The 27,385-nt window shown below is 41.2% G+C and overlaps 2 protein-coding genes across 6 annotated transcripts in view; one reads left to right on the top strand and one right to left on the bottom strand.

Moving 5' to 3' along the window:
* gcgra (glucagon receptor a) overlaps positions 1 to 18,732 on the bottom strand; it is a 48,323-nt gene extending 29,591 nt beyond the window's left edge. For both annotated transcript variants that reach the window (XM_054760687.1, XM_054760688.1), the window contains exon 1: positions 18,487 to 18,732. The gene's annotated coding sequence lies outside the window, so the exon portion shown is untranslated. The remainder of the gene's footprint in view (positions 1 to 18,486) is intronic.
* LOC129171738 (G-protein coupled receptor 183-like) overlaps positions 1 to 27,385 on the top strand; it is a 50,584-nt gene that overhangs the window by 16,582 nt on the left and 6,617 nt on the right. For 2 of the 4 annotated variants that reach the window (XM_054760696.1, XM_054760692.1), the window contains exon 2: positions 3,913 to 4,022. The exons of 1 other annotated variant lie outside the window; for it this stretch is intronic. The gene's annotated coding sequence lies outside the window, so the exon portion shown is untranslated. Of the gene's footprint in view, positions 1 to 3,601; positions 4,023 to 27,385 lie in introns of those variants that run through there. One more of the 4 variants, XM_054760693.1, reaches the window with a different exon arrangement.

Raw genomic sequence — 27,385 nt, 5'->3', positions numbered from 1 at the left:
TTAAAGCCAACCATGTTAACACTTCAGTCACATTCCTAAAAAGGCTTCAAGCGTTGTTTATTTTCCCATGACAAGCTTTGGGTTCACTTGTCGTAAGTGACCCAGCGTGGATGGATGAATAAAACACGTACACACACGCCCACACACACACACACACACGCTACAGTGTGATCCAGTAGAAAAGCGCAACAAAGTGCAAACACAAGCTGATTCAGTCCAATTAGCGAAGGCGTTATCACTGTAGGAGTCTAAGTCGCATGTCCTGCATCACATCGCGGAAGAGTAGCGACATGCTGCGCCTCATCACTCTTTCAATAAAGCGTCACACCTCAGTAAACTGCTGCCTGATGTGCATGTCAAGACACGCCATTTAGGTCAGCGAATAAGCATCCAAAGACCCCCCAGGCAGGGTTTCATCTGTAATCACATCTTTAGAACGCAAGATATGAGGATTTTTCTTTTTAATTCTATGAACTGTGCCAAGGCTTTAGGACCAGTGGAAAAATGTAAATGTTGCACTGTTGGATCAGTGGATCAGATCAAACAGACAAATTTTGCTCACAAACATTAAAGTGAAATAGGCTGTTCATCAGCTAATAAAATGTTTAAAACCAAAGCTTAAAAAACCCCAAAACTCCCCTAAAATAGAAATAAAATGTTCAAAAAAGGACTCCGTAATGAGTAGCTACGCCATTCTTGTTAATCACCTGAAAAATGGGCATGAAGATGGCTTCACGGACAGACGAGGGCCTTCAGTCACAGTCCCCTGCAGTCCCCTGCAACATCTCCATATAGACACCTGCCGTTCGACGCCCCTGCACAAGCTGAAGCTCCATTCATTTCCATTTGAAGGAAAAATCACCCCAGATCGAAATGGCGCCCCCTCTGCTGTGCCGTGTGGAAAACATCTCAGGTGGGATCTCCTTGTCATGCCAGTAACATTGGACACCATCAAGACCGTTAAGGCTTCATTTTTTCTCATCAGGGAATAAAAACTTTCTTCCACCTTTCAATGTCCCATGTTTTGTGCTTTCATGCAAATTCCAACGTGGCAATTTTGTGGCACTGAAGGAGATGTTTTTTGTTTCTAAAGCCCTTGTCCTGCAGATGCCATCTGATGGTTATTGGACCTTACTCGGCACCAGTAAGAACCTTCATTTGGGCTGAGGATGGTCCCGTGTCTTGACGGACAGCCAATTGGATCCTCTGGTTCAGGGCCGGTGACATTTTTATTGTGTCTATCGCTTTTTTGTTCCATAACCCTCAGGATCTTTCAGAAGTTTCAAATGACTTACTGCGTCCAACCTCAGCAGCAATGGCGTGCCGCGAGAGGCCTTGCTAATCCCGCTCAACAATCCAAGCGTGTTCAAAGAGAGAAAGCTATTTTGCCTTTGCCATCAAGAGATCATGACAGAAAATGATATTGAATCCACATTTTTACCAAGATTTTGGCTTTTAGTGGCTGTGGTTTTAAACTTTTGATGAGCTGATGAACGGCCTATGTCACTTTAATGCTTGTTTGCAATAAATTACTTAACTTTTTTAAAAAAAATGTCAATCTCAATATCATCTTTTTGCATTTTGAAGTTTTGAACCTCTACTTAGACTCTCCTTCCGATCCAACAGTGCAAAATGTGTATTTTCAACTGGTCTTAAAATTTTGATCAGGAGCGTATGAGTGACCATCATGATGGCTATCCACTAAGACAGGTGTGTCCAAAGTGCGGCCCAGGGCCATTTGTGGCCTGTGACTGTTAATTTGATTTGCACACAGCATTTTTAACTAAGTGCTATTGTTAGTCACCTATAACATGACGCTGAGATGTAGGCTAAATATATTTAACTATTGTACTGAATAATGTACTGTATTAATGGTTAGCATGTCTGGACCTACTTTGGATGGGTTTTAGCACAGTGGTGTCCAAAGTGAGGTCCCGGGGGCCATTTTTCTGCTCTCAGCTGTTTTTTTTTAATTGGTCGGTGTCATAATGAAAAAATACAATTGAACACGGCCCACGTGGGAAGAAGAAACAGGAGTAAAAAGGTTGAAATGGATATCAAAGTGCCCCCCATATTCTTCCTGCATGTGGCCCTCGATATGAAAAAGTTTGGACAAAATGTTCTAAGATCCCACATAAGTACAAGAGTATGTTAAATTTGAAGCGCTGTGTGTAATTTAGAGCAGATGCGGCTTAAATTCAGTTTGACATTACAGCTTCTGTGCATGGAAATGTATTTGTATTTTTGGCCCTAATCCTCCTACCTAATGTTTTAATGTGTTCTAAGTTGTATTTTATTTTTTAGAATATGTTGTGGGCCAATAATAATAAAAAAAAAAAAAATAGCTGTGGGCTTTGGACATCCCAGATGTTGGCTTGGATCTGTCTGGTGGTGTTTTTTTCAAATAAGTAGAAGAAACTAGCATATAATGCATGCATTTTATTGGACAGCAAATTAAATAAGTGAAATCAAGTAGAAAAATACAGTGACACTTAATCTTCTCAAAGTCTGCTGGCATTTCCTGCTTAAACTGAAATTTGAAGAAAAAAAAAAAAAAAAAATGAAATGCAGATGACACGGATCACTGTGCAGTTTTCTGTCAGACCACGACCAAAAAAAAACCTGCCTGCTTTTAAGTGTCCACACGGAGCAGGTAATGTCATCTGCAAACAGAAGCTAATTAGGCAGTAAAACAGATGCGCGGACAGTCATTCGCATGCACGCAAACACCACCTTAAAGGAACAGCTCCACATTTAGAAGCGTACTCAAAGAACAGAGATGTTTGAATAAAACTCTAAACTCTAATCGGAGCAATTTTAATGTGGTGTAAAACTGACAATTATTCCTTGACTGTTGCCAGGCAACCGAGGATGACTCATAAGATTATACTTGGGTTAGGCCAAAACACACACACACACACACACACACACACACACACCATGCCCTACATACTCCATGTATACAGACACTCCAACCACTGTGGTGTCATTTATCAGTCAGTTGTTATGGTTTTGATTGTCAGCGATTGTCCATCGCATTACTAAATAAGGTAAAAACTCCCTTTAGTGAAGTTGTCTCCATCGACGTACACTACATGCAAATTCCGGGACGGTGTTGGTAAAAGTCACGCATCAATTACTGAGGAATGAAAGAAAATGTTGCAGTTATGTTAACATGTGGAAAAATGAAGTGTCCTGTGAAACATACAGTAATTAATGACTCGCCCCTCCACAAATCAATAACCATTGTAGGCAAATGATCATTCTAGCTACCTTTTGGGGAAAATATGCTTTCCATTTAGGGTACTCAATCAACAAAGTGCCTACAATGATCTGCACAAACCAGTTCCCAAGTCCCTAACTGATATGTTCAATCCACGCCCCTCTTCTGTGGATTACAGCTGCAACAGGCACATTGAAGTTTGTGATGACATTGTCGCACATTCTGTAGGGATACCTGAAGGAGAGCGTGTACTGCAACAACCCACAGACCACTGAGGCCCTGAAGACCAACATCCGTGAGGAAATTCGGAGAATCCCTCGAGATGTGCGGCACCGTCATCGCAAACTTTAATGTGCGTGTTGCAGCTGCACATCATGACCAAAGCATCACACATTGTAGCTGCAGCAGATGCATTTATGTGTTGAAGGATGCAACTTTTCACCCTCTAGCAGTAGCAGACTGCAGCACTAAAGGCTGGCTTCGAACACATCTGCCTCTCGCTTGCTCCAATTTTTTGCAAACATGACTTTTATTCCTTTTATTTCTTTTCAGCCGAAAGCAAAGTGAGCCTGTAGCCTGTGATGGGTGCTTTGCGTGTGCCGCGGAGGGCATTACCCCCACGTCTTTTGAATATTTGATGTTTAGTTTATGACAACACAGGAAAGGCTGGTTAATGGCTTCTCTTTAAGATGGAGGTGGAGATGAGGCCTGACAGGAGGAGAGAGCGTTAAGAGTAGAGGTGACGGCCATGAATCACCATGCGGACACAAGCCAGACAGCCCGTCAGCTACATAAACAGGTTGGTGGACATGAATATGCATCTACGTACATCATCAGAGTATATCATCAATATACCGTATGTACAGTACAGGCTGCCCAGGTGGATGTTAGCTAGTGTAAAGTTTGTGTGAATGGCATATGCATCCATTTGTGTGCCGAAATGGAAGGACAGGCATATTTATTGGCTGACTTTTGAGCGTAGTTTCATGGAGTCACTAAAATTTCAGTGTGTTTGTGTGCATGTGTGTGAGAGTGAGATATAGCCCCTCACACCTCACCATCAGGAGTGTCCTCCATGACGCAGGAGGGCGTGTTGTTTTTTTTTAAACCCGCGAATGGTCACCATTGGAAAAAAATGAATAAAGGTTTCTTTTTTACTTAAAAGTATAACTGTCTGCGTTTGAGATGTTAATTTATGTACAGTGCTTGCTCTAAAACATTTCATGAACCATTGCACACAAAAGGGTGTAAATTAGCTAAAACACGCACCCCTACAGTGTTGCCTGTGGTGTTAGTTTTCTGACAAATTCACCACATGGTGACGCTGTTGTTGAACCCCAAAGTTTGGACCCCATAAACCAGATTGAGCTGCTCTGCAAAACACCCACTGTAACTTTAGGCTGTTTAGTCGAATCACCGCCAAATTTGGCACATACTGACAAGCACAGATGTGTAAAATTTGAGAAAGATTGGTGGAAACACACGGCCGCCGTCAGGCAAAATGACCCAGCAACTAATTGGCCATACGTCGCTCGACCATTTGTCTAATGCTGTTAAAACGTAACATCAAGAAATCAGCATTACACGTATGCATGTAAGCATTTTGAGTACAGCCCATATTACCGATGAATCAATGATTCATGAAAAACAAACCTGTCTTCCAGATGTCTTAATGAAGCATAAGTCCTACAAGTATACAGAATACTCAAGGAGAGCTTTGTTTCTCTCCCCGTCGTGGGAATTGTCTTAGCTGCTTCATGCTACAGCAGCTCATCACACATGAACTGCATTGACACTGCAGCAGGGGAAATAAGACAAACTTGTATATAATATGTCTTCACTGTGACCGCACAATGTTCTATGCATGAGTGTGTGAGTGTGTGTGTGTGTGAATAGATTTTTTTTCCTCAATGCTGAAGGAAAAAAAAACTCCCACTGTGGAACTCCTAAAGGAATAAGACATGCCTGAACAGATATAGAAAATAGATATAGAAAATACAAGCTCTATACTATCACGTAGGTTCCTTTTTTTTCTCGCATGTGCTCTACTGGTTTAATGCCATATAGGTCATTGAGGTCAGTCAGCGCTTATCTTTAATTGGAAGACGGTAAGTTTAGCGTCATATTCTGTTTGTAGTATGCGAGCCAGCCTCTTTCACGCAGAGATGCGGCAAAATAGCCGCAACAGGGCCTGCAATTTCTACAACGTGACAAAGTGTTCCCAACCAGGAGACTTTAACAACGGAAGAGGGTTATCGAGCTCTGGCGCTATCGCTGGCCATGACTCCTGCTAGCCCAAGGCTGGGCTGCATTGTATTTGTTCACCAATAGATGTTTGATTATATTGCAAGATTCAGTTTTTGTTCCGTGTGGGAACACAGAGTGTGGGAAGAATGTTCCGTTCCAGACAAATGTGATTTACAAATAGAAACACCTGGAAAAAAGGTGGAACTCTCACATACATTAACTGCCAACAAAGGAGAGCCATATGAGTCACTATCAGGTGTTTTGATCTTGTATAAAACTAGGGCTTAGTAGATTAATCTGAAGCTTGTTTCGATTAATCGAGTAATGGGTGAGGCCCTAGACTGGGGTCGGCAACCCGCATGCGGCTCTTCAGCCTCCTTGTTGCGGCTCCGAAGTGGGGGAAATGTGCATTGTTTGAAATATCCGTCTCACCGCAAGTCCATGAATGCCTCTAGACTGCTGATTGGATGAGAAAGGGAGGTGGGGGTGCAGTGAGACATGAAAAAGACATCGTGTTGAGTGTGCTGTCCCTGCGGTAAGATGTCCGCACCCACAAATACATCTCCTAAAAATAAAAATCTCTGAAGAAACTAGAGAGTTTAATTGTGAATGGACATATTCCTTTTTTCACTGCCAATGACGCTGGCAACAACAACAAAAATGTAACGTTGAAAAAAAGCTGCTGACCTTTTTCTGAAAAGCACCCAACTGCAGGTGGGCGTAAGAGAGCGATTTCGGAACTACTGTACTACGGAAGGTTGGTCAGAGCAAGCACACTTTACACTCCAAACTCAACTACCGCTGCTAGCATTGTGGCTGCAAATGGGCTCATGAGGAGGTGGAAGCCGTTCACAGACGGAGACTACATGAAAGAATCGAGAGCACCTATTTTCCGAATTGATAAATAAACTGGAAATTGTTCAGAAAATGAAAGAAATACTGTACTTCTCTCTGCAAAGCCAGTCAAGGACAGGACCAATAGAACGGCAACTGACATGAATTCAGCGCAAGCGTACTGAAACGCCTGTGATGTAAAGAATGTTTAGCAGACGGCACTGGTATGCATGTTTCTCAACTCTGATGGGCGTTTTTATGTTAAACTTGGCGACGTTTTCCTTTTCATTTGACACAAATACGATAATGACTCAAAAAGGCCAAAGAGATTCAGTGTTTAAATTATTCGAAAGTAGGCGTGCACATACACTCTGCACTTCCGTTAGTTGAATGCTGTTGTTGGAACTGGTAAAATAAAAAAAATAAAAAATTACAACTTTTAAAAGTTTATAAGCGGTGTCATTTTTTATTTTTTTTGGCAGCTCCATACTGTTTTTTTTCTTTTACTGGAAGAGGAGGCGGAATGGCGCTTTGATGGTAAAGGTTGCCGACCCCTGCCCTAGATGGACCAAAATCAATAGGAACCAAACAAAAAACAGTGATTTTGTCCATAACCTATCAGAAAAAAGGCAAAAATGTCGATCCAAAGTCAAAGCTGATGTGTGTGAGTATCACAAAGACAATAGGTCCGCTTTCATGAGTGTTGAAAAATATTCACATATGAAAGGCTGAAATCAGAGAATATTTACATTTTTAAATCAAAAAGCCCAAATTGCTGTCGATTAATTGGATAATCTATCAATTCATCGCTTGTTGCAGGTCTATATAAGACCGAAAACTCACTTATTTGTAAGCGTTTTAGGCTAATCCTGCATAAACTAGTCAATACCACAAAGTAAACAACAGACATGTTAGCAAAAGGTTGTTACATGTAGCGAGCGCAAGCATTGGAGCACATCCTTCCCGAACCTAAAGCAACCGTTGTTTATGCACCGTGCTGTGATAATTAAACGACACTTCACCCTTGACCGGGGGAATGGGGGGGGGAGTATTTTGAGTGAACAAAATAAAGAGAAAAGCAAAACCATGTTGAGTTCTTTCATCTCAGCTGCTATCGATTTTGTAGACAGTAAATCCTTTCACTCCACTCACGGTTTTTATGTGCGGCAAAGAGGCATTTAAACTCCCAAAAGGGGCCGGATGAATCCATCCCCTCACTCGGTGCTTGAGACATGAGCCAGACACGAACGCCACCAGTTAAAGCACACGATCTGCGCTCGCACTTGGCGTCTGTTCTTGAGTGGGCGGGTCATCAGTCCGTTAATCACATCAGCTATGTTGACTCTTGATTGCGTGATTCATCCCTCAGCGAGTTAGCACCGCTGATCTTTCCGTCGACACAACCCAGCGACCCCTTCGTCGCCACTTGATATGTTCAGATAACGCCAGGCACGACCTTCGAGTATGCAGCCATCGTCTAAACCCATCTATAACTATTATTTTTATGGCCCACCACCAAGTGCCAGAGATTCTCAAGGGTCTGTTGAAGTGCGAACATATGAATGGATGGCTCTCGGCTTTCACTCCATTTACTCTGCTTTAATTGGAGGTGTTGACAGACAGGCCGCTGCTGTTGAGCAGTGCAGTCACATGAGATGTGATATGTCACTTTGAGTAATTTTGGAGAATTTCATGCAAAAAATCCACCGCAATCAGTCGCAAACTTTAAAAGAGTATTCATTATAGGAAAGCAACATGCCCTAAAGGTAACAGCGTAACCCAGTGGGTCTCAATTGTTGTCTGTCATGCCGCCCCAGGGGACAGGAACTTTTTCGTCCCTCGCCACTTTGTGGTTCCAACATCAATTTCAACAATGAATTAAATGACTGCTGTTTCGTGGTTGGCTCTGGCCTATTGTTAGTCCAAAAATATGCATATTAAGCCAATTTGATGTATTCTTGGCCTAAATTGAGCATTTTGAAGCATAAAAATGACTAAATGAACTAAAATAGGAATAGTTTAAGGGATTAAAGGATGTTGAATAACTGTAGTCTCCACTGGCCACTAGGTGTCACTACTAACACGTATCAGACTATTATTATTATTATTTATTATAGCAGGTTTGTATTATCTCACAACCGGCATAATAATGCCAATAATAATCATCATCATAATCATAATAATAACACAGTGCTGTTGTGTCTGTACTCCAGACAAAAGGCATCTCTGAATCGCCAGCGTCACTTCCTGTGAGACTCCTGACTGTGTGGCCAACATGCTAACCACTCGGCCACCGTCCCATGTGATTCATGAATCAGGAATCCTACTTTGCGAAAATGAATTTATCAATTAACCGCGATAAACGAGGGACGACTGTATACTGTTTATTGATTTGTACAAACCACTGTATGAGGTGCGGGCACCATTCGAGCATGAATAAAGACACTAACAGCAATAGCAGGTTAAAAAAATAAGATGTGTTTTTGTTCAATAGTACAAGTCAAGAACAATAAAACTTGTAGTGGTTTCGTGAGTACAGTCATCCATCCATTTTCAATGCCGCTTGTCCTCAATAGGGTCACGGGCGTATGCTGGAGCCTATCCCAGCTGACTTTGTGTGAGAGGCGGTTCTGGATACCCTGGACTGGTAGCCAGCCAATCGCGTGCGTATTTTTTGAAACCGCAGTACCCAAACGGATATTTGAACCCAGATCTTCCACATGTTCTGGCTGTGTGGCCAAAATGCTAACCACTAGGCCACCGTACAGCTGACTACAGTAATCCCTTGTTTATTGTGTGCTAATTGGTTCCAGACCTGTTGGATTATTTTTTTATAAATGGAATATTTTCGTGGTTAGAGCATAGAAAATCTGTTTACCACCTTCTAAATATGGTTTTAACATACTTAGAGCCCTCTAGACATGACATAACACCCCTATAGTCACCTTTACACTCGTATTACCCAATACAGTAGACATAAAATAAGCCATTCAAGACCCAAATAAGACATTATATAGACTCACTTGTTAGCATTAAGAGAGCCACACCGAGTGCTTTCTGTAGTGGCTATTGTCTCATCAATGTAACATTACTGACACCTAGTGGCCAGTGTAGGATGGTACATATCAAAAACACGAATTCGAATGCGTCTTCTGAAAGTTTTATATTTGTATTTTACTTCAGTGAGCCATTTTTATGCTCGAAAATAATCAATTTAGGCCATAAATATGTAAAATGCGCTTAAATATGCATGTTCTGACTAATAATAGGCCATAGCCAACCACGAAACAGCACTGATGTATTATATGTTTAATATATTTCATATATTTTGAAAAACCGTGATAGAGTGAAGCCGCGAAATTCAAAGTGCAAAGTGGCGAGAGATGACTGCACTTTTTTGCCAAAAAATGTGTAAAAACGAACTGCTTTGTCTTGTCCAACTTTATTCCAGGGGTTTGTGACTGTATTTTCCTTGAAATTTTTGCTCATATTCTATAAAAATCACACTACATTCTCATTGTTTTCAGCGCTAACGTTTCCGTTTTCGTCCAAAGTAATATTTTATGCAAAATGCTTGGAAAAGACGATGTTTACAGTAAGTTTAAAAACAATAATGCTACTTTTTATTAGTTTTTAGGTTGAAGTGACAGTAAAATAACCTCGTAATCAAAACGAACGTGGACAACAGGAACACATGCACACAATCTGTTAAACAGTTCAAAAAAACGTTTGGTCAGCAGCTTCACATCCAACTCTCGCACAGGCTCCCACTACGCTGGAAGCAGCACCAAAACGGAATATTTAAACCTCTTTTTCCCCATTGTGAAGTACATTTGAATGTTTTCCAAGTGACAGTACAGAGGAGAAACGCTACACTGGACTTCGTCATCTTTAAATGTCTTCAAGTGTCTTTCTTGAACAGTGGAAGGATGTGATTCAAGTCTTTCCGTATTTGGCAGCTTTCCAAAGGGATTGCGTTCTTCGTCTGGGATTGCTTCCATGTGGACACCCTACCCAGCTGTCAAAAGTCAAATCCCTTTGACCCAGTCCGATATCAGGACGCTGGGCTCTCTTTTGGCCTGCCAGCTTGATTAATCTCACCATTTCCCACTGTACAGCAGGCGCCATCACAACACCCTACATTTGTTCACATGGGCGGGCGGGAGGGAAGGTACACTGCTGGCAGCCGTCCAGGCCACACTAGAAAGTGATGGAATGTTCTGGGCTCCCTATCTGATTCTGGTCCTGGTACTGAGCAGAGAACATGGACCTGCAGCAGCACTGACTGTCAGATGGGCCAATCATAATGCAGTTTTTTTTAAATGGCAACTTAGGAAGACTACAAGGATTTTTTTTTTTTAAATTCCCATTTCTCTTTCAACAGCAATGGACCAAACTGCATAAACATCAAATCATTTCAATGATTCATTCTGAAACCGAAAGACAGGATTACCGTTTTAGTGATGAATTAGACAGATATCAACACAATTAATGGGTTTCTGGTCATTGCACACATTTGTGTGGCTACTTGTTGCAAGGCAGAAGTGCAGCAAAAAGATCTGGGACATCTGGCAGGGACAGGAGCATAAACTCTTACGAAGGAAAATACCCTAAAACAGCTCCAATTTGTCTGCCGATAACAATCAACTAAATATATCAGATCATTTGAATAATTGATTATGGAACCAAAAGACGAACATACAGATAAAAAGCATACGGAGCGAAGATCAACATCATTTTTCAATTCTGTTTCCTCATCACATCACATAATTGTGTGGCCACTTGTTGCCAGGCAGAATAGCAGAAAAAGAACAGGGAGAGCTGACAGGAATGAAATGACCATAAAACAATTTGAATTCCAATTTTTCTGCCAATAACGAAAAAAAAAGAAAATGCGATTAAAGCAGACACAGCGGCGAAAATCTGTTTTCTGGTCACTTCCTGCATGTGTGCGCCACTTGTTGCCAGGCGGAATGAAGCTTAGAGGGGCAATCATATTTGCCTTTGTGATCATTTTTATCCACCTTTCACATCCACTATGGTTTCATTGGCAACTCCGGCAAAAGGGCTCTGATGTGCTATCCATGGCAGAGGAAGGAGAAGTCAGACTCATAGAAATAACCGTAAAAATGTCACTATAAAATACAATTCGATGAGAATAACAACTGAATCCCGACTATTCATTATTTTACAGACGTACTGACAGAAAGCTGTGTTTTAAATTTTTGTCTACTGCTGGATCTAGTGCACTGCTCCACCTGCCCCAATCCAAATCTGCTGCTGACAGCCAAATAAAACACAATAAAGCCACTTAAACAATCGAAGACAGGTGCAGTAATGCCTCGTTTATCGTGGTTAATTGGTTCCAGACCCGACCGTGATAAGTGAATTTCGAGGTAGGATTCCTTACTAATAAATGGAATATGTTCCGATTTAGAGGACAGAAAACCTGTTTATGACTGTTAACGTTATTAGAGCCCTCTGGATACTAACTAACACCCCTATAGTCACTGTTACACTTGTATTACCCAATACAGGATAGTACATGACAAGAGTAAATAGCCATTAAAGACATAAATAAGTGCTCATGTGTGTTGCTATAAATGCATTCCCTCAGGGAGTTGAGTGACGGGCGGACAGGATGTGACGCCAGGGGTCCAGAGTGGAGTTTCAGCTTGGCCTGTGTTTTTTTTTTTTTAAATTCTGGATTTTTATTAGGTATTATTGTGTCTATTGGGAGATAATTCAAACCTATTGTCTCATCTAACATTACTGACACCTAGTGACCACTGTAGCATACTACATACAGTATCATCAACGTCTTTGAATGCGTCTACTGAATGCCTTATATTTCTATTTAAGTTAATTTTGCCATTTTTAGGCTTGAAAATGCCTAATTGAAGCAAAAACTATAACATATGCTCATGTTCTGGCTAATAATATGCCATATTGAACTACGAAACAGCATGATTTATTAATTCATATATGTTTGGAAAAACTGTGATCAAGTAAAGTTGCGAAATTCAAACCGCGAAGTAGCGAGGGGACGACTGTACAACGACCCCAACAATACTTACGGGCAAAATTATCGGGAGAAAAACAATTTTTTTTTTACCATGGTGTAATCTTCTGGATCTAGTGAGGCACTGCTCCACCTCGCGCAAAATTGCTGCTGATGGACAAAAAACTCAATACCTGAAGATGGGTACGATGATCCCAACAACAATAATACACTATATGGACAAAAGTATTGGGACACTTGGGATCGGGATAGGGCTATTACACACACAGGATGGGAAAATGGAAGAAAACATGGAGGACTGATTCATGTTTATCTACGCAAGCGGTCACCCACCTTTTTGAGCCCGAGATCCCTGGTCTCGGCCGTGAACTTAGACAAGATCTACCCCCCTGAATACTGTGTGTGTGTATATACAGTATATATATATAAGATACATATATAACATTTCGTCCAGAGCTTTTTAAAAAGTGATACATATATTTCAAGACAAAGCTTTGTGTTATTATTGGCTAGTGGTGTCAACATTTCAGCTATTTATCATTGTACCCTTTGCTGGTGCGCCGGCACCCGCCGCTGGTCTTTGGGGCCGAGCTCAGGGCTGGATGCGTGCCTGGAGAGCGGCGAGTCGTGTGTTGGTCGCCCTCCAGGAAGGGGAGGGCACTGATTTTGATCATGCATTTATTTTTCTGAATATTTTCACGATCGTAGCGGAGCGCTAGGGCTGTATGTGATTTGAGTAAATTCGCTGGGGCGCCTCGTCCACACAGCGGCCGCTCTGGTCAGAGAGCCGGACGCAATGGAACGTTTGATGGGCTCTATGAATACCAAAGACGTGTTTGACTGATACACCGTTCAGATTTTCATCCAGCTGGCTGGTTTGACATTGATATCATGTTTGATGTATTTATTTTCTGGTATCTTTTATCACCAACACAGACAGACATAATCGTATTCACACATTTCAGCCCGGACGGCTCGAATGTCCCATTGGTCCTAAGAAGGACCCTTAGCTGCCCTGCAAGGTGCCTGGCATAAAAAACACAGTCTGCCTTGAACAGTGCCTGCAGTAAACGTGTAATTATGGAATTTACAACAGCAATCGGCCGGGTAAGTCCCAGACATCGACTGATCGATCGCGATCGAGGTGTTGGCGACCCCTGATTTAACCAACAGTTTCCTCCTGTGCCTTTTTTGGCCCACAAAGAACAAATCAGTAATTGGGTTTCCTCGTTGGGATAACACCTTGTTTTGGAGGTTAAGTTAAGAGGTCTCACTCTCTTGGCATTGGCGAAGATGTAATAAACTCTATAAACGTATTAGTTTAAGCCGGCATGAAAGTCGGACAGAAAACAAAATAAAATAAAGAGTGTCTTGGAGCGACGCAGGAGTCGATGTCTATTCAATAGGCGGTAGACGTGTGGACGTTTCCTGCTTCTAACAGGAAAGGATTGGTTCTGATGTTTCCTCTTAAATTGTGTATATTAAGACTGTGTGCGTGTGTGCGTGCGTGTGTGTGTGTGTGTGTGTGTGTGGGTGGCAGAGAGAGAGCATATAAAATCCAAACTGGTGAATGTCATTTTCATTGTCAGGGTACTAAAGCTGTCATGCGAGGCTGATAATAAAACGATTATGCACTGCAGATTAGCCTCAGTGTGTTTTGGAAGCGTGACGCTTGTGACTGTTTATTCATATTAGTATTACTTACTTACCCAAACCCCACAGGAGATGCTTTTAATTGCCTGCCTGAAATTCACAGTGCTTGGTTGTTTGTTGTTGATGTACATTTCTTGGAGTGATCCCTCTCATTGTTCTCTTTTTTTTTTCTTATTTGCTTGCTATTACAGAGGCTGCCTAGGTGGGCTAAATTAGTACTCCATTAAATTTGTGATAGTTTTACTACATAACTGATCGTTCTGTGTGCGCCTGAGCGCGTGCATGGGCATAATGAATGGGACACTGCACCTACAGTCATGTAAAAACAATTAGGACGTCCCACACCTATTTTTTTCTTGTAGCTCTTCTGCGCCTGAACCACTGCACACAAACGGGTGAAACTTTGTAAAAACATGCACCTCTAATCTGTTGCCTGTGCTATTGCTTTTCTGACAAATAAACCACATGGTGGCGCTGTTATTAAACCCCATAAATATGACTGACTTGAAATGTCTCACACAGCTCAATGCATTCCACTGGCAAGCACATGTATGTCAAATTTGAACAAGATTGGTTGAAAAAAAAAACCCAAACCTCTTTGCAGTAATACATATGGAGTGCCGCAAATGCCCAAGGGGTGTCATCATTTTTTTCATAATGACTGTACAGCAGGGGTGTCCAAAGTGCGGCCTGCGGCTGTTTCATTTTTATTGGCCCCAAGAAAACTTTTAAAAAAAACAGCAAAAATGGAAAAACCAGCAGTAATTTCACAAGAAGTCAAAATACTAAGAATGAGAAAGTCGTAATTTTACGAGAAAACGTAATATTGTGAGAAACAAACAAAACAAGTTAGAATATTATGGGAATGAGGTCATAATATTACAAGTAGAAAACTTACACGATGAAAGATGGAAATATATGTATATATATATATATATATATATATATATATATATATATATATATATATATATAATTTTTTTTTTTTTTTTAATGCAGAAATGGAAAAACAGCTGTAATTTTACAAGAATAAAGGCAAAATATTCAGAGCAAAAAGTCTATTTAGTATTCTAAAGACAAAGGTGCAATTTTATGAGAATAAGCCCCTAATATTATGAGGAAAAATAATGTCATTCTGACAGCACAGAGTTGAAATATTAAGGAAAACATTTTATTTCTTCTTTAGAAAAAAACCTTAAATAATGTTTTTTTTTTTAGGTTAAGAAATGTTTTATTTTTTTTGTTTACATTTAATAAAAATGTATACAATAAAATCAAAATGTAATAAAAATAAATTTAATTTAATTTAAAAAATTTCTTTCATCAGGATAACATAATGAGATACAAAACAAACAAACAAGTTGTCATTTTTGGAAAATTTGGTTGTGGGAAAAAGTTATAATAATACGGAAATAAAGTCATAATATTACGACAAGAAAATTTACAAAGATTATTTTAAGCAGAAAGTTGAATTCGTTGGGAAAAAAATGGGGAAAAACACGCTTTTTCACCAGTCACAAAGCGGAGACGTAGTCTTTTTCTTGGAATATATCAGACTTCCTTTCATTTTCCAGTGTGTGGTCCTCGCTGGAAAAAGTTTGGACACCCCTGCTGTACAGGAATCGACAATGTAAGAAAATACGGAGGTTCATCCAGAAGACTATTTGACAGGTCAGACGTCACGGAGGGGTTGAGATCAGGGCTGTCAGGTTCTTCCACACCAAACTCATCCAACCATGCCTTTGCTTTGTGCACTGAGTACCTAATGTAGCTGAGCAATGAATGGGTTTCAATTACTTTCCAATCCTTTTCTATAATCTCCACACCCAGACGTCGTCCCAATGATTTCCATTCTATGTGAATTGAAGACGAGCCCCCGATAAAGTGTCTGTGTGTGGAAAAAAGGTGTTGAGCCATACAGCACATTGAAAGGGGAGCCCGGAGGCAATACCCCCCTGATGGACCCTTATCGGCACTCTGTTACAATCCAGAGTGACAGCTCTTTGTAGTGGAGGCTATTCTTAGCACCTTCCCCGGGTTCCGTGATGATGTGCGTCCGTTTGGAGCCGAAACTCAAAGAGCAGCAACCACCCCGGCCCCCCGGATGTACATGATCACGATCACACGTCCACCCTTCACCTGCACCTGCCCCTCCACAACAAGGAGCTTGAGTATCTTCTCATCTCTTTTAGTTTCCTGGTCTCTCTTGACACGCTTGTTTTGACGGCTTCGTCTTTCAGCGGCAGGGGGGGGAGAAGCTTTTGCATCAACATCAACACCATCAGCGGGAAGGGTGACAACAATCAATGTCGTTTGCTGTCGAGCCAAGAGATTCTCCAAGCGTTCGCCCTCGTATTTTCTATAAACTGACCGCCTTCGTCACTTTTCCACAAGCTGATGGTTTGAACGCCATCCTTCCTCCGCAATGTTACGCAGTACAGCGCTCACATTTCATGAACAGTACGTCTTCTCACACGACAATATTACTGAAATGAACCTCGGATATACTTTGGCGTTGTCGGTGTACAGCTTGTATAGCCGTATAGATTTACCATCCACTCGAAATGAGTCAACTCCGAGCCATTATTGTCTGAATAGCTGCCGACATGTGAGTAGCGCTATGGAAAAAATTCAAACTAAGAGAGAGAATGCCTGAAATAAATACAAAGAACGTGAGTAGTTTATTACCTTTGCAAAGGGGTCAAGTAACATACAGAGTGCATACCGGTCTGTAGATGTCTGGCCAAGAATGGCTTCCCGACTGACACTCTCAAACCCAACTTACCCTTGCACAAACTTTGTAGCAGTAATACGGAATTTTGCGTGCCAATGAATAACTTCATGGTAAACAGGTGTGACGTATGTTTTGACTGTGTGAAAGAAAGAAAATTTGGAAATGTTCAAAATTTGTGGCACACATCATTTCCGCGAAGCAGTCGTGAAATGAACGTGAACGCACTGCAACCTAACCTGAACTATGCAGGTTGTGCTTATCAAAGCGTGTCTCATTCACATGAACGGGTGAACTTTCCCGCCACCTCTGGGAAGCAAGCCTGGGGGAATTCTCAAGTCATTTCTGTAGCCTCTCGTACCTTGTTTGTGAACTTGTCTTACTCCTTCTTGGTCAGCACACCTACTGTACGTTCTCCACAAAAAAAAAAAAACACAGTGATTTTGGGAACGCCAAAAATTGCACGTCCAAAAAAATCTTACTTTTGGTTGTGAGCTCGGCTTAAATGACACGCATTGCCATGGCGAATTGCAGGACAATCCGTAGGCAAAACGAGTGCAAGTGTAAACACAGCGTGCATGAGTGCTGCCGGCACTGAGGAGCTGCGGTTCATTGTTGGCAAACATGAATTCCAACATCTACACTGACACTGTCAAGCAGAGCATGAGTGGGAAATTGGGCCTCACGGCAGTTTTCCGACATGACAAGGAGCCCAAACCCACCTCCAACATAATCAAGGATGCGGCACGAAAGGTGGAAATGGCTTTACGTCTTAATTAAGCACTGAGTGGTAAACATCACGTCATCACTCATGTTTGGATTAGATGCATCGTAGAACTCTTACGACAACATGCGCACACGCATCACTCATTCACAAAGCACACAGGACTGATGCGTCTATTATAGCTCGTACACATGCGGAATGTTCGCGCGGTTAGCACCGAGGACAGGATACTCGAATCCAAAACGAGCGCATGGCTTGTTGTTCTCGCGTTAATAATTAAATTTTGTGAGTCACTGCTCTATATTATATATAAAATACATTACTGGGAAGAAAGGGAACACAGCGCCATCTACTGGATACGTCAGGCACTGCCCCAAATGCAGTCTACATTGATGAATGTGTATTGTGCAACACGTAATATGTAACATCTGTTCGTCTGCATATATTATTTATGTTTACACTGTACATTCAAAGTGGGTGCGCATCTGGTTTTTTGTGTGTTTTATGCGCCTGTGATTTGTCTTAGAAATTATTTATGCTTCGCAGGACTAAAAATGGGAGACACTTTTGAGCAAGCGGTTTGTTCACTCATCTGTTAAGAAAATATTTCTTTTATAGTGTGTTGTTTTTTTAGCAGAAACCCTAAACCACTACATACACAATAATATAATGTTAAACTAAGACCTCGTCATTATTTTTTTACATCATGCGTGATACAGCTAGAGTGTGTATTATTGTGGCAGCGAGTATAGTCTTTTAAGATGTGCATGAGACATGTTGTGCATCCACTTTTTTGCGTGCAATGCACTTTCAGGCTGCATATTGCAGATAGAAGCTGCTATTAGATAACGAGCCATTCGAGGCGTGAGCGATAAAGTCACACGAAGTGCACTTGCTTTTATACGTGAGAAAGTGAACGCAACCTCGCACGCTTTCCGTGCACCGTTGTACTTCCTTCAACACACACGAGAAACAGTATTTGCCCCACTCAGAATGTGTCCAAGCGCCTTTAAAGTGCGGGAAAGAAAAGTGCCGATAGTAAAAGTAGTTACCGGTGAAGCGTTCGGCTGGCTCCGTCCATCTGACTCCAGTTCATCTCGGTGAGCATCTGGCAGCAACAAGAAAGCTTCCTCACTTCAAGTGGCTTTATAATCCAACTTCTTCCGATAATCAATTATCGCCCTCGTCTCTGCATCCACGTGAATTTAATACACGTTTTGTTTTAAATAGTTACTTTAAAAAGGGGGGCAATGATTCATAATACTGATGTGGCGCTGTGGTTGATGTGACTGGTGGCTTGTGTGCGCCGCTTCTGCACACGCTCCTTGTGACGTCACGAGGGGAGTAGAGAGTATTTCTTGCGTGCGTGTGTGTGTGTCACAGCTACATTTTTATTTTTTTTATTTTGCACCAGAAATAATTGTAAACATTTGCAACCTCGGTTAACTCACTGACCGCTCCATTAGGTGCACCTCCCCAGCCTGTTCCGATGAGATTGAACAAAAGAGCTGCCTTTATAAAAGAATCTGTGCTCGATTGAGAGGTTTTTATTACGTTTTTGGCTGCACTTTGCAAAAAGATGACACACTGACACAAATGTATTAACCACTGAGATGTGGCACTCCTCCAATTTTAATTGTGATCCCAATAAAATGCTTGTTGTGCGTCGAAAGAAATATTTTATTCCTTAAAATATTTTAACAATATTCATTTAATTTATAATAATGTTACACCACAAAAATAGATTTTTTTTTATTATTTTTAAGTGTACCTTGACAAGAAAATATTATTAAAATTCAGTGTTTTTTTTAAAGGTAACGGCTTTGCGGTGAAAGGTCTTTCTAATAATAATAATAAAAACAAAAACAAAGATCTTCCGTATAACAGGGACACTCTGCTATTTTAAAGACGCACATCAAAGAGCCAATGATTATTATTGTCTTGTTGCTTTCTGTTTAATAGACGGTGTGTTATGAAAGTCAATTGCTGACACAAATACAGCCAGCAGATATTGCACCAACGTTGTTTATCCTCTTGAGCTTATTACTGCTACAAGTGTTCCATTTGTTTGTATGCATTTGTTTGTTTGTGTGTGTGTGTGTGTGTGTGTGTGTGTGTCCTTGAGAGGCAGAGGTCACCAAACTTGATTTCATAAATAGTCAGTTGACTGAGTGAACTTTGGTCATGCCTCATTTTTTCCCTCTTCTGCGCGCTCGGCTTTCATTTAGCTCAACTCATCTGCAGCCCATCTCTACCCGAGGTCATTTCATTTTCCACAGCCGACCAACGCGCATTTTCACGCGCCAGGAATTGTTCTCCACTGCAGACAAAAAGCACGCTATAGCCACCCGAAAATGTTGTGCTGGATTTTGACTATATCTTCTCAAGGGACAATCCTATAAAACTACTGTATATATGGATATACTTTAGAGTAGCCAGTGTACTGCTTGTATAGAAATACTATCCACTGAGTCTATAGAGCTGGCAGCACAAGTGAGTACACCGTAAAGTGAACACGTCCAAATTGTGCCAAGCTGTCACTATTTATTGTGATCACCATTGTTATCTAGCACTGCCTTAATCCTCTTGGGCATGGAATTGACCAGAGTGGCACAAGTAGTTATTGGAATCCTCTTCCACTACTCCGTGATGACATCACTGGTTGACGCCTGCACTTTGGTCTCCTTATCCTGTGGGAAAACTGCCAGTTTCCCCAACTGAAAGTGTCACACGACATGTTGGGATTCATGTTTCCGCTCAATAAACCGTAGCTTCCCCCGGTGCCGGGGGCAGTCATGCACCCCACCACCGCCGTGCTCGACTGTAGGCTGGGTAAGACGGGCAAAATGTGCGTGTTTCCGCGGAGAAAACGGGAGGGCTGACAGGTACACTGTAGGAAAGACGCAATTATCTTGTCACTTGTGTTGCCAGCTATTTCGAGAAAAATGGCTGTGTTCTCCTTTTCGGTGCACAGTGGATACATACTGCTATAGAAGTTGTACACAGACTTCTCTAAGGTCTAAGGTCTCTAACCCTTCCTTGTGAATAAAAATGCTGCATGTGAAGGGTGCTGTAAGTGTTCACAATCTATTAGTCTTGCAGCGAACAGTCTTTTTTTTTCCAAATTAATGGAATACTGTAAAGGCTTTCCCAGTTTTCCCAGTATTGCAGCGTTTATTAACACTGGCAGTCGCAGGAACCCTCCAGCAATCAATTCATTTTACAGCACGTTTTGCTGACACTAGGAATAAAATCTGTTCTTATAACCAGAGGACTGTTCTTGTCAAATGTAAGAATTAAAAAGGAAGAAATTGCCCTTCTTGACAGAATGCTGATGTAGTAAATCTTTGTGTCGTATTCTGTCAAAAACACCCTTTTTTTGAACTTTGCTCATGATCAAAGTTGAATGACCTCAATGTGGCAGAAAAACACACAGGCAAGCTAAAACACAATGATCAGCATTCTGCCGTCTGCATTGCAAATTCGGGAATTTCTATCGCTCACACGGTTGAAATGTGCCTTTTTTTCCCCCCCTTTTGACTCATTAGCTGTCTTGTTGGATGATCTTGTTTGTTTGCCGAGCGTTAAAATTCCCCTGAGAGTTCAGTGAACGTGTCCGCCACATGGCAGAGCTGCTTAAATTAAATGTTATTGTAACACAAGCCAGACACAGGTCATTAATTCCCTATCGGGAGTTATAAGGACGTTTCTTCTTTCTGTGCCTGTCCTCCTTACATTTATGGACACATTTTTAATTGAACTCTTCGCAGCATCCTCTTAATAATCTCAATCGAGGCCATAAAGGCAGAGATGATTTAATCCCAACAATTTAAAGACCCTGACGGGCACAAAACAAACGGAAAATGCATTAAGTATGGATGACACAAATGGCTTATAGGTGTATGTGAGTGTGAGGGCATCCAGCAGAGCGCGCCACTGAGCTGCAACACAAAAGCCATGCCATTTTTGGAGTTCACACAAAATTTTCAGGACAAATATGTCGTCCCTCGCGACATCACGGTTTGAACATTGCACCCTCACTCTATCGCAGTTTTTTGAACATGAATTCATTATTAATGATCACTGTTTTGTGGTTGAGCCTATTATTAGTCAAAACATATGCATACATAAGCAAATTGTACAATTCTTGGCCCAAATTAAGCATTTTCAACCATAAAAATGGCTAAATGAACAAAAATACAAGACATTCAGAAGATGTATATACAGTATAGTGTAATAACTGACGTTGTGTGCGCCTTCAATAGGCGGGGCCCGGGAAATGACGTGTGTGACGTCAGCTAGCTAGAGCTGCTGAGTGTTAGCATGGTTACACCGAGTGCCGGTGTAAATTGTGGCTGACAGCAGCTCCTGTGTGAATGTTCACTGCACATGTGTTCTCTGTGCCATTACAGTAGTATTCTCCTACACTGGCCACTAGGTGTCAGGAACGTTACATTGATGAGACAATAACCACCAAGTATGCTGACAATGCTAACGTGAGTCTATGGAAAGTCTTATTGGTGTCTAAGATGTCTTACTTTCTATGATTATGTTAACTATATTGGGTAATACACAAGTGTTGTTTAATGTCTAGGGCTGTCATAACGCTAAAAACATATTTAAATTGTCTTAGACAGGTTTTCTATGCTCTAAGTATGAAAATATTTTATGTATAAATAAGGAATCATACTTATCGAATTCACTTATCGCAGTCCAGTCTGGAACCAGTTAACCGCAATAAACGAGGGATGACTGCATGTACATGAATTTATTTTTATCAAGCATATGCTAACATAACGGGACTGAAAATAACATTTGTGGCGCCTTCTATGGGATGTGTTGCAGTGTTCTTTGGCAGACATGCTAGCATACATAGCATACAGTGTAAATGTTTGCCCCCTGTTTTCCCCGCCCTGATTTCTTTTTTTTTTTTTTTTTTGGCAAACTTAAATGTTTTAGATCATCAAACAAATTTAGATATTAGTCAATGACAACACAACTGAACACAAAATGCAGTTTTTAAAGGGCAAACAAAATCCAAACCTACATGGCCCTGTGTGAAAAAGTGATTGCCCCCTAAACCTAATAAGTGGTTGGTTCACCCTTAGCAGCAACAACTGCAATCAAGCGTTTGTGATAACTTGCAATGAGTCTCTTCCAGCGCTGTGGAGGAATTTTGGCCCACTCATCTTTGCAGAATTGTTGTAATTCAGCCACATTGGGGGGTTTTCCAGCATATGCTAAGTTAATTTCAGCTTGAGGTCACAAACAGATGGCCGGACATTCTCCTTCGAGATTTTTTGCTAGCCAGAGTTCATGGTTCCATTTATCACAGCAGGGCTTCCAGTTCCTGAAGCAGCAAAACATCCCTAGACCATCACACTACCACCACCATATTTTACTGTTGGTATGATGTTCTTTTTCTGAAATGTGGCGTTACTTTTACGCCAGATGTAATGGGACACACACCTTCCAAAAAGTTGAACTTCTGTCCCGTCAGACCACAGAGTATTTTCCCAAAGGTCTTGGGGATCATCAAGATGTTTTCTGGCAAAATTGAGACGAGCCTTAATGTTCTTCTTGTTCAGCAGTGGTTTTCATCTTGGAACTCTGCCATGCAGGCCATTTTTGCCCAGTGTCTTTCTTATGGTGGAGTCATGAACACTGACCTGAACTGAGGCAAGTGATGCCTGCAGTTCTTTGGAGGTTGTTGTGTGGTCTTTTGTGACCTCTTGGATCAGTCGTCGCTGCTCTCTTAATTATTCATTTTGTTTGGCCAGCCACGCCTGGGAAGGTTCACCACTGTTCCATGTTTTGGCTGTTTGTGGATAATGGCTCTCACTGTGGTTTGCTGGAGTCCCAAAGCTTTAGAAATGGCTTCATAACCTTTTCCAGACTGATAGATCTCAATTAATCTCAGTTATATTATGTTTTAACAGGGGGGGGCAAACACCATGTAGGTTTTCTTTCTCCCTTAATAATAAAAAGTTTCATTTAAAAACTTTTTTTGTGTTCAGTTGTGTTGTCATTGACTAATATTTAAATTTGTTTCATGATCTGACACATTTAAATGTGACAAACATGCAAAAAAAAAAGAAATCAGGAACACCACTGTATAGAGATATCAAAGTTTTACCTATAAAGTGCCACTAGGTGCCAGTATTGCTCCCCAAAACCTTCGTCTTACATGTGAAAAGCCCATTTTAAACACGCTCCAAACGTGTTATGATGGTAATTTGGCCTAATTTGGTGCTACACAAGGTGCAGCCTCTCCTCCTGACCCACATTCCAAATCATCAGCAGGCAAGGTGAGATAAGAGCTGACGTTTATACAAAGTCAACAAAAGGTCAAACAAGGTCTTGGTGGTGTATGAACTGTGTAGTGGACATTTTCTACCTAAAGCAGGTAGACGGGGTGTGACTGGTGCTACCTGTCACATGGTTCACGCATGAGGTGTTTTCTAGCTTCCTTTTACAGAAGACCAGCTCACACAGTGCGTACAATTATTCTGAGAAAGGTGACAGGTGTTTATACCTGGGGAGGGGTGCTGTGGAGGGGTCAATGAAGCCCAGCGTCCCGTGTCACAAAACTGGACCATGTCCCTGAATGGAAAGATAACCTTTTGGTCTTACCTCACTATTAGCACTCCTGGAAGATTTTACGCCTTCAGTCACTTATGTCACTCGCATTGTAAGAGTGTGAGAGCGTCGCTCTGCTGTTTTTAAGCACCTACCGTGAGAACGCTCGCCAAGGATTGTCTCTATGACGTGTTTTGCACTGTTTTTCAAAGTCAAAGAACCTGTACAATCTTAAATAAAAAAGAAAATCAAATAAAACATTCAAACAGATCCTCTACAAGACATGCTCTGGTGTTTTTAAGAACCTACTCTCATAACGCTATCGAAGATCCTCTATATGGCGTGCACTCTGCTGTTTTGAAGAGCATACTGCAAAAACAATAGTCAAAGATCCTCTGTAAGATGTGCGCTCTGCTGTTTTTAAGAACACACAGTAGAGATCCTCTCTGACAGAACCCCGCTGCTGTTTTTAAACACCTAGTGCAAAAACATTCATCGAAGATCGTCTGTGACAGGGGCGTCCGAAGTGAGGCCCGGGGGCCGTTTTTTGCGGCCCGCTGCAATTTTTTTATTGGTCAGCAGCACATTCTAAAAGTACGATTACTAAAAAAATAACAGGGAAAAAAGACCAAAAAGGCGTAATGTATGGAGAAAAAGTACATGCTAATGATGCTAATAACACAAAGCTGACATGTAGACTGTTTTTTAGCTGCTTAGCATATAGCATTGACATTAACATTTTTTACAAAATAAAAAATATCAGCATGGCCTCCCAAATCCTTTAATTTTGTAGTATGCTTCCCCCGCATACTGCTGTTTTTAAGCACCTACTGCAAATGATCCTTTTCTGCTATTTTTAAGAACCAACTGCAGGTACGTTAATCAAAGATGCTATAACACAGGAGTGGTCTGTCAGAGCAGTAGTCAAAGATTCTCTAAGTGACAGAAGCGCTTTGCTGTTTTTAAGGACGTACCGCAAAAACGTTAATCAAAGATCCTGCATATGGTGTCTGCTCTGCTTTTTTTTTTTTTTTTGAAGAACCTCCTGCAAAAACGCCAGTCAAAGATTGACTGTTTGACAGAAACGCTCTGCTGTTTTTTAAATAACTTCTGCAAAAACACGAGTGAAAGACCATCTGTGCATCTGCTGTTTTTAAGAAGCTATTGCAAAAACACGTAGCCAGAGATCCTCTATATCACAGAAGGGCTCTGGAGTTTTTAGAGGGCGACTGCAAAAGCACGAGTCAAAGATCCTGTGTGTTACTGGTGGGCGCTGCCAAGTGTTGAACAGAACTCATGTGCCAGTCTGTTCTTCATGGTCTGGATACTGTACAAAGAGTTTTTTGTAGTTTTAATACTGTTTTTCCCCCCCACAAATCTTTCTAGGAATATTCTGACATTTATTCCTCAATTTATGGGATTTTTCTCAAAATTTTTTAACTGATTTATTTAATTTGGACGCATGATGCACTGGCACTTGCCAGACACGGCATTAGGTACACCTGCGCATTGTCATGACGGCCTCAAAGATACAATCATGAGCATACTGTGACAGCATCAAGCAAAACTGAGCATCGTTATCTCTGTGAAGGCTACATTTGTCACACACATCTTGTATTGGATCTCATTAGATTGTTTATGCGTGCCTAAAGACGAACGTCCACTTCACCGGTTCCACGTGTCATCACGGGGGCAGCACCATTCGGCAAGGGACTCCTAATAAGGACTGTTTATTTGTTTGTTGGATGTCTGCCTGAAGACTTCCAGGCCTATAATTATGCTTTTCAGCGTGTATTTAGTGTGGCATAATGGCTATAATAGGTGTAGGTTGGCTACAGGCCATGCAGTTAGTAACCACCGCATCAACATCCCCTTAATAGTGTAGCTGCTACCCCCTACCCACAAAAACACATCCCATTCCCCTACCGCAGCGCTGCTGTTAAGCTGATATTATTGAAACAATCTGAAATGTATTTTCTTTCAAACCTTTTTAAGCTTCAGCCGCCTCCCCGTAGGTTTAAGTGATGACCTCTGACCCTCAAAGGTTTTATTTCTACAATTATTGTAACATCCTTCACGCCGTGTGATGGATGACATTTCCTCCGCAGTGCGCGCCGCCGCTTCTTCCAGCTCGGATTTTTTTTTTTTTCTTTACCGGCCGTCTGTGATTGCCGTTGGGTTCCTGCGTGCCGCTTCTGCGCCGCATCAAAAGCAAAATTGTTTCAAGCGCGCTCGGAGAGTTACTTTCAAATAAAGTAGCCCCAGACAGGAAGCGCACAAGGAGGAAGCGGAGATGTGGAAAACATCTATCTTTAAAAATGCACAATTGGGTTATATAAGGCATAGCTTGTTGCTATTGTTCCAATTAAATGAATTGCATCACATCGCTTCCTGTATTGCAGTGCACAGTACAGCAGGATTGACACTGTTGGAGAGGTTTTAATTGAACTAAATGTTGATTATTGACTTAACATCATGCTTTCTGATAGTTTGCTTAAATAGAGAAGAAAATATACACCGCTATAATGCACATATTCTTAAATGAATAGAGCAACATGAGCATTATTGTCGTTCTAAAAGCAGCAACGTTCTTCCGTCATTCTTCAGCCTGTACTGCCCCCTACACTCCACAAGCAGCATTACAACAACGATCTCTTCCTCTTTGGTATGCTACACACTTATCAGACACACTGTATTAATATAGATATTAACAATACATAACTTTTCTTGTTTTGTTGCCTTTTTTGTTTTTCGGTCTGCCCCTGTGTCTCTAAATGTATCTCATTAGTGTGTTCCAATCCAATCCAATCCAATCCACTTTATTTATATAGCACATTTTATAAACACTGTTTCCAAAGTGCTGCTCAGACTAGCAAAACCATAAATAATAAGTAAATAAAGGAATGTGAATGTAAATAAGTAAAAATTACAACAATAAAAACTAAAAGATCAAATAGAAACAAAGAAACGTACTACAATAAAATATTTAAAACAAGAAATCGAAACAATAAAAGCCCAAAGTCCAAGAAGTAGGTAAAAAATAAATAAGTACATTTAATTTAAAAAACTAAAATAAATAGAACCAATAAAAACTTAAAAAATAATAAAAGACACAGAGGACCACACGACTCACGCCGAGTTAAAAGCCAGAGAATAAAAGTGGGTTTTAAGACGAGACTTAAAGCTTTCAATTGTGGGGGCCGTTTTTACATGAGGGGGGAGAGTGTTCCGCAGCTTTGGGCCGACAACAGAAAAGGCCCGGTCTCCCCTGGTCTTAAGTCTGGTTTAGGCACCACCAGTTGGAGCTGGCCTTCGGACCTCAAAGTGCGCGCTGGAGTGTAAATTTGGATGAGGTCCGAAATGTACTGAGGG

Source organism: Dunckerocampus dactyliophorus, chromosome 18, assembly GCF_027744805.1.
Source record: "Dunckerocampus dactyliophorus isolate RoL2022-P2 chromosome 18, RoL_Ddac_1.1, whole genome shotgun sequence".
Lineage (NCBI taxonomy): Eukaryota > Metazoa > Chordata > Actinopteri > Syngnathiformes > Syngnathidae > Dunckerocampus > Dunckerocampus dactyliophorus.
The sequence above is the reverse complement of the archived record's forward strand: the minus strand, read 5'-3'. Positions and strand labels throughout refer to the sequence as shown.